We start from the raw sequence: 7,500 nt of genomic DNA on the forward strand, positions 1-7,500 counted from the left end.
ACCTTGCTATCTGTTGTGGAGACGACCACTAATTAACATAGGCAGGTGAGTGAGATATATAAAGGTATCAATCACCAATACCGGGAGAGTTCTGCAACGACCGCCAAATAGGCAAGACGCCTATGTTGCCTCCAGTAAGACATACAACACGCCACCTGCCGTAATATCTCCAACTGAAGTATATCTGAAGACATGTAAAGATATGAAACCGCGCCGTGACGTCACGTCACCCAGCAAGCCCTTCTTCCGTGCGTTGGTGGAATCGTCTTTGCTGCAATGTCCACAAGGCCAGATCTTCTGTGATCGTCTAGAGATTTCATCTTCGGAGATACCGGGTGCTCGTTTACGGAAGCAGTTTCACAAGTAAAAAAAAATAATAATGAAACATCAGCACATCAAAGAATTTTGAATAACAAAGACTCCGGAGATTGGGTTATATAAATGTATTAAAAGAAAACCATAAAATAAATATATACAAACATATATACAGTTTGGAGTATGAGTTTGTAAGCAAGCATTTAAACTTCTAAGTGGGGCTTCCACTTGCTGGAATTCACAAGTCTATTAACTTAACCCTTTTTAGTTATCGAGCAATAGGCGAGGGGAGAGAGAGACAGGAGAGGTGAGGTGACTTGACTCTCGGACTCGCTCTGTTTTGCTCCGACTTCTGTCTTTCTGAATCTGGAATTCGCAAGTCTATTAATTTAACCCTTTTTAGTTAACGGCAATAGGCAAGGGGGGAGAGAGAGAGAGGAGAGGTGAGGTGGCTTGACTCTCTCTTCTGCTTCTAAATCTGAATCTGTATCTGAATCTTTCTGTTTTAATTCTGACTTTCTTGGTCTTTATATAGTACAGCACTGGGCGGGGCAACAATTACCAATTCCTTCCCGACCAATCAGAATGCTCAATAACCAAATCGTCTGATTATCTCTCATTGGATAATTTGACTGATGACCAAAAATTGGCCACCTCCCACAATCCAAGAATAATTCTAACTCCTCCCCGATCAACAAAAAAAACCCAATGGAAAATCACCAGTTTTCTCTCATTGGATAATTTCCTAACTGCGTAATACGCGATAACCGCGTAAGTAAGAAAATTGCGTCCAAGGGAAAAAAAATGCTTCGTGAATTCTGCCCTTAGATGTGACACTTGTCATTATCAAAGGAAATGGACCATTTATTATTCTGTCAACATCTCGACAAAATATGTTATTGAAAATTGAAAAATCTCTTGATTTAAATTTCACAACTGCGATTCGGCTTGAGAATAAAAAACATTAGGAAGGTCACTTTGGGTTCAAATGGTTTTATCAGAGTCACACCAAATCATTTAATATTTGATTCGAAACAACATTCTTTGAAGCCGACAAATGCGTGTGTGAAATTTTAACTCCAAAGAAATTATTTATCTTTGTTTTGATCTTGTCACAAATATATTTTGTGACGCCAACAATTACGTGTGTGTGTGTGTGTGTGTGTGTGTGTGTGTGTGTGTGTGTGTGTGTGTGTGTGTGTGTGTGTGTGTGTGTGTGTGTAGTTTTTAGTTCAAAGCAATCAAAGCAAAAAAATATTTCCCTTTTTTGCACTGGATATGACTGTATCGGAATTTGTCACCATCGCTCAACTTGAAAACAAAACGTATGTTTTTTTTGAAGTTATCATTCTGTCCATTTTGACTAAATCATTATTATTGTTTTGCTTTAAAGAAAGAAAAAAAATACTTTGTCAGAATTGAAGCCAGCAAGGTTCTATGGTAGTGCCCGGCACAAGATATTAACATTTATCTTTTAGTTAACCGGTGTTGTCCGGAATAAAATCTTAACATCTATCTTTCGATTACCCGATATTGCCCGGGATAAAATACTAACATTTAAAAAAAGCGTCACATCGACCCTAATGGTCTGATGCTGCCTTTCTTTGGTGTTATATTCGCCCCCACATGGGGTGGGGATTCTCAATATGAGGACGACGCCCCATGTCTTCAACAACCAAAGAAATTCTCCCAACTAATACTACTGCGTCTTAACTAAAAGTTAATGGTCACTGACGATTTCACGCTGCCTCTCTTTGGTGTGACAAATATGTATATAACTTTTCTCCCTAATATATTATTGTATACCTTTACTTTCCGTGTTCTTGTTAATTATTTGTGCAGACACAACAATGGCGACGAGAATTCAAAAAAAGACTTACGCGGGATAAAATTCACTATTAAAACACAACAGCAGCGTCGAGAATTCGAAAAAAGACTTACGCAGGATAAAATCCACTAATAAACTCAACAGTGGTGTACGAAAAATACTTACTCATGAAAGATTGAAAAAAAAACGTACTCGAAGAAAAAAAATCTACTGTTGAACACAACAGTAAAATCGAGGATTTTGAAAAAGATTTACTCGAGAATTCACTCTTAGACACGGCAACAATATTCGAAAAATAATTTGCGCAGAAAGTTATCACGGTCGAAAAAAAAAAGTGTTTCCGCTAGCAAAATACCAATAACCATTTCAAAGTGACTACGAAAGTCAAAGAAAAAAAAAGGTGTTTTCGCCAGTACACCGTGAACTAATTTATGCAAATTGTCTTGAAGGAGAAAAGTGATATTTTTTTTAGCTGTACCAAGAAAGGATTTTTTTCTTGTACATAAACAAAACTTAACGGATTAAAAGAAAAAAATGAAATACATTTTTTATCCCTCAATAGAAAAGAGGAAAAAGAAAGAGTCAACGCGAAAAATAATATATCGATAGAATTCGGTTGATAAAAAAAAGAAAAAAAAGCGAACTTAAAAACGGTTGTTCGTAGTTATTGTAAAAAGTGAATTAGTGAAGTAGACTGATTTTTCTAATTTTTGAAAAAAAAAGATGGAGGAATTTGCTAAAATAATGACACAGTTTATGCAGAACCAGCAGATGCTACAAAAAGAACAGCAAGCGCTATATGCAAAAAGAGACGAAAGACAAAATGAACGACTCATAAAATGCCTAGAAAGGCAAGAAGAAAGGTTCGCGCAGATGCAACTTGAACAGAAAGAACTATTAGAAAGATTAACAGCTTATTCGATACAAGAAAGTAATACAACCTTCTCCAACGCAACAATTGTTAACAGCATAGATGTGTTCACATACGTACCGGAAGAGGATAAAACTTTTGATGCATACTTCAAGAGGTATGAAGATATTTTCGAAACAGACTGCGAAAAATCTTTGTAATTAAAGAAAACGAGAACTTACTGGGAATTGACTGGATTGAAAAATTCAATCTTTGGGATAAACCAATGAACGCTTTTTGTAGAAAAATAACTAGTTGCACCACAACATCAGAAAATATGAAAAACGATCTAAAAAAAGAAATTCCCAGAAATATTTACTAATGGACTGGGAAGATGCAATAAATTTAAAGCTTCGTTCGAGCTAAAAAAAGATGCAACACTGGTGTTTAAGAAAAAACGGAACGTACCGTTCGCCAGTTTAGACAAAATAAATAGCGAGCTAGATAGACTCGAAAAAACAGGCATCATATCGAAAATCGAAACTAGTGTCTGGGCAGCCTCTACGATGGACGTAAAAAAAAAGTCGGAACAAATTCGAGTCCGTGCAGACTTTTCTACGCGCCTAAACGATAAAGTAAAAGACCAATACTACCCTTTACCAAGCCCTGAAGAGATATTTGCCAGACTAAATGGTGGCAAAATCTTTTCAAAAATAGATTTGCCCGACGCCTATTTACAAATTCCGATGGAAGAAGACTGCTCAAAGATATTATGCATTAAAACGCACAAAGGGTTGTTCAAATACGACCGTCTACTCTTCGGGATCAAAGTCGCACCGGCGATTTTCCAAAAAGCAATGGATACAATGCTGAACGGAATAGATTCTGCTTATGCATACCTGGATGATATAATCATCAGGAGCACGTCCATAAGTGAACACCAAGAGCATCTAAAAGAAGTATTCACAAGAATAAACGAATACGGATTCAAGGTGAAAGAAAACAAATGCGAATTTTGTTTAGATGAAATGAAATATTTAGGGCAAATAATAAATAAAGATGGTCGCCGCCCAGACCCGGAAAGATCGACAGCAATTAAAAATATGCCGGCACCACATAATGTGACGACTCTACAGAGCTTTTTAGGTCTTGCAAACTACTACCAAGTATTTATCAAATGAATGCACGACCTAAGAGCTCCGCTTAACGAGTTATTAAAGAAAGAAACGCCATGGATATGGACAAAAGAATGTCAAGACGCATTTGAGAAAATTAAAAAAGACGCTGACGTCCGATCTATTTTTAACCTAATACGACCCAAAATTAGAAATAAGTGTTGCGAGCGACGCGAGCTCATATGGTATGGATCGAAGAAACCTATAGCTCACGCCTCAAGGACACTACTTCCGGCAGAAAAGGCTTACTCTCAAATAGAAAAAGAGGGTCTAAACATTATTTTCGTGGTGACGAAATTCCACCGTTACCTGTACAGAAGACACTTTATACTGGAAACAGATCACAAGCCCCTAGTGACAATCTTCGGCTCAAAAAAGGGCTTGCCAGTATATACGACAAATCGCCTACTCCGTTGGGGTACGATCTTGCTAAATTATGACTTTCAAATAAAACATCTGGATTCGAAAAAAATAGGTCATGCGGATGGCCTGTCAAGGCTTATACCGAAAATGGAGGAAGCCCTTGAAGAGTCAGTAATTGCACCTATACGTTCCAATTATGAGGAAAAAAACATGGTGGCGAATGTAATAAAAGAATTACCGGTCACGTTAACCGATATAAAACGGGAGGCTGAAAATGACGATGTCATCACAGACATAAAGAAAAAAATAAGGGAAAATGATGAAAAGATGCAAAGCATATTTTCCGTATGCAATGATGTTTTGTTATATAGTGAAAGGGTTGTTATCCCGAAAACCTTGCAGAAAAAGATCTTACGTGATTTTCATACAGGACACCCGGGTATAAATAGGATGAAGGCACTTATGCGGAGTTACGTTTACTGGCGTAACATGGATGTGGATATTGCACTAACAGTAAACAAGAGTAAAGGTTGTGCGTTAGCCGCTAAGGAAAAAAAAGTTTACTGAACCAATTATAAGAGGAAAAGATATTGAAATCTACACGACTTCAAATCTTGGGAGGGGGGTGTTGTGGGGACGCCCACTAATTAACATAGGCGGGTGAGTGAGATATATAAGGGTATCAATCACCAATACCGGCAACGACTGCCAAATAGGCAAGACGCCTATGTTGCCTCCAGTAAGACATGCAGCACGCCACCTGCCAGGATATCTCCAACTGAAATATATCTGAAGACATGTAAATATGTATATAACTTTTCTTCTTAATATATTATTGTATACCTTTACTTTCCGCTGTTAATTATTTGTGCAGACACAATACTATCTTTGGATTATACGGATTGAATATATTTTTTTAAATTAATTTGAGTTGATTTTTTTTATCCCATTCTCCACAAATTTATGTGCCTATATAAAAACTACTGTTTTTATATAGTGTTTGGTTGAATTCATTCTACTACTTATCACCCCTCTTTTTTGTTATTAGTATTAATTTTATATACTTACATTCTTATTTGCTTGTATCATCTATATAATTATGAGTTAGTAAAGCTATATATATATATATATATATATATATATAAAATATGTATAAAATTAAAAATAATATAAATATGTACATTTATTTACACATCATCCTATATGTAGTGTTCAGATATATACATTTTTAGATATATTATATATTAGCAGGGGTACCCGGCGTTGCCCGGATGTGTGGAGGTATAGTAAGCAACCCAGGGGGGATTTAAAAAATGGCAGTAGCGGGGGGGATAAAAACAATAGTAGGCAGCCCGAATGGGAAGAGGTGTTAAAAAAAAGTGGTAGTAAGCAAGCAGGCTCGAACCCGTAATGTGAAGTAATGTCTCCGTCGCACAACTGGAAGTCAAGAGCATTGAAATTAAGCGTAGTCAATCAAACCATGACGATGACTTGCTAAAATGTCGGCGGAAAACGACCCCTCCTTGTACAAAACTGACCAGTGTGAAGAAATGAATCTTGGGGCAAATTTCTGATTTGATATTTTTCGTCCGAATGATTGAGCTTAAAAACGATATTGATCTCGTGAGAATTTACCGCGTGTGTCGAGAGGTTTTGTGAGACATACAAACACACACACACATTTTGACTTTTATATATTATATTACTCATGTGGTTTTGGATATTTTCTATTAATTTACTTTGGTTAATTTGATATGATTTAAAAGCATCAGATTACCGAGTAAACAGTTAAAAATTGTTTAAATATTTTGTTTATTTCACCACCATTCTTATTACTAAACTATATACTGGTGGTATAAAATATATTCAATTTAGGGTAACACGAGCTATTCTTAAAATCTCGGAGATAATGTTACTGTAAAACATATATATATATATATATATATATATATATATATATATATATATATATATATATATATATATATATATATATAGAACACATGCTATTTTTATGTGGCATACGAACTGTTTTAAAGGGGGAAAAGTCTCTTGTAGCGAACATTTTATAAATAAATATTCCATTCTTAATTTTTATATCTAAATCCAGGAATGTAGCGTTTGTTCCTCTATGTTCACAGTTTAATTTTAACACCTTCGGATAAATTAAATGTTTATTTTATTTTTTTCAAATTCGTTATTATCATTTATATATATAAAGTCGTCTATAAATCTCCTCCAAACATGATACTTATTTGTTTTAGATATGTCATTGTTTATTAATAACATATACACACACACACACACACATATATATATATATATATATATATATATATATATATATATATATATATAAAGTGTAAAATAGGCGCGAGCGTTTGTGCATGTCCACAAAAGGCTTTTAGGTGAGGTTTCTCGCGTCGGTTAGATTCTGCAGAAGTTTTCGCATACTTCCCAGATCGTAATGTCTCAGACTCGCAAACGGACATCGTCTCTATCTTTATTTTGATTGAGTTAAACAAAATTCACACTGTTCTATCGTTTCGATTGTTTGTTTGGCTTTTAAAGTAAAACTATTCGAACGCAACCAACAACTCGACGGCCTGGTGGCTGGCACTGTACCAAAATGAGATTAGTTCTCAGTTAATGGAAGCGGAAACCATTCTATACTGAGAAAATTTCATTTTTAAGCAAATTGTGCCACATTTTGTTTTCGTGGGAAAACAAATAAATTCTGACATAAAACACCAAGCTTACCTGGCCCTCGGCCAGTTTTAAAAGCAATGCTCATATCTGCGCATGCGTGGCGACTCCTATGATTCTTAACTTAATTAACTCATTGAATTCACTATCTTCTTTGGCCTAATGGTTAGCAAGGAAGACTAATTACCCTATGTTTGATCCCACATCTCTCTCTATCTTTTTAATTTTTTTATTTTTAATCACTATCCTCTTTGGCCGAATGG

The sequence above is a fragment of the Euprymna scolopes genome, chromosome 17 (genome assembly GCF_053919585.1).
Source record: "Euprymna scolopes isolate OS-2025 chromosome 17, ASM5391958v1, whole genome shotgun sequence".
Classification (NCBI taxonomy): Eukaryota; Metazoa; Mollusca; class Cephalopoda; order Sepiida; family Sepiolidae; genus Euprymna; species Euprymna scolopes.